Consider the following 1266-nt stretch of genomic DNA (forward strand, 5'->3'; position numbering starts at 1 on the left):
AAGCACAGGTTAGCCTGGAAGAAATACATGGGTGTGTGAAGTCGGTAGTCAGCCCTGATTAAGAGGATCATGCCAACATTCCCCCAAACTGTTAGTGTGTAAACCATGAAAAACAGCAAGAAGAGGGTGATCTGTAGCTCCAGTGTGTTTGTCAATCCCAGCAGGATGAACTCAGTCACCAAAGTATAATTTGATTTACTCATTGGTTACAAATATAATCTCAAACATGCATTAGGTGTAGATATTTTCCTCTCCAACGTTTAGAGGAAATCATAAAAATATTCATGAGGATACTCACACATGGAAAAAAAATAACCTAGGATAATATAGCATAGTAAACAGAGTGACTGAAGAAAGAGGAAAATTAATGGACAAGTGGACAAGCATGTAAATGTATTAAGCAATTGTCTACTAAATCTGGTCGTAGTCCTCTCAGAGCACTGGGCAAGTACACACACTTCTCTTCAGTTTCTGGTAGTAAAATGTATGTTGTTCTAGTTTTTCTCTACCCTCCCACACCCCAAATACAAAGGAAACAGATCACCTGTGGAAGTCTCTCCCATTCTCTGAACAGCTGTGTGGGTTGAACTCAAACCCATTTTTTTTTTCCCTCAAGACCATTCTGTTTAATCTTTTACTCCAAGATTCATTCATTGCCTCCCCAAAATTCACATGTGACTCAAACAGTGAAATAGTGACAATTTCAAATGATCGATGTTTGGACATCTATTATGAACTCAAGAATGATTTTGTAGTCTTTTAAAAGTCAACTAAATAATTGTTCTCATTTCAAAGCACACTGTCAAATTAATGTCATATAGCATCAGACACTGTACCTGCCCACCACGGTGAATAACAGTACCAAATTCTCAGTTGCTTCCAGGCCTGTCTTAATTGTGTAGATTGTGATTTTCTTTTTTTTTAATTGATTCTCAGTAGAAAATTAAAAATGAAAAAAAGAATTTCATTTTTTAAATGAAATGAAATGCAGTGAAAATTTGCATGACTTATTTGAAAGATTTGAGACACGTTCTGAGTAACTACATGTTACTGCACTTTTATTTTGTTTCCGTAAAGAGAAATGGGTAATCAGGGGGACGAGATAATAGGGTTTAATTCTGGAGTCAATCCTCTAAAGGAAATTCACATTCTCAAGAGACGAGAAAACAGTCACATGGAAATACATGGAATCATGCATGGCATCACAAATTTGATCCCGATCTCTGTGTTACTTTAGAGCCTTTTGCCAAAGTTAAAAAAAAAAAG

Source organism: Pteropus alecto, unplaced genomic scaffold, assembly GCF_000325575.1.
Source record: "Pteropus alecto unplaced genomic scaffold, ASM32557v1 scaffold639, whole genome shotgun sequence".
Taxonomy (NCBI): domain Eukaryota; kingdom Metazoa; phylum Chordata; class Mammalia; order Chiroptera; family Pteropodidae; genus Pteropus; species Pteropus alecto.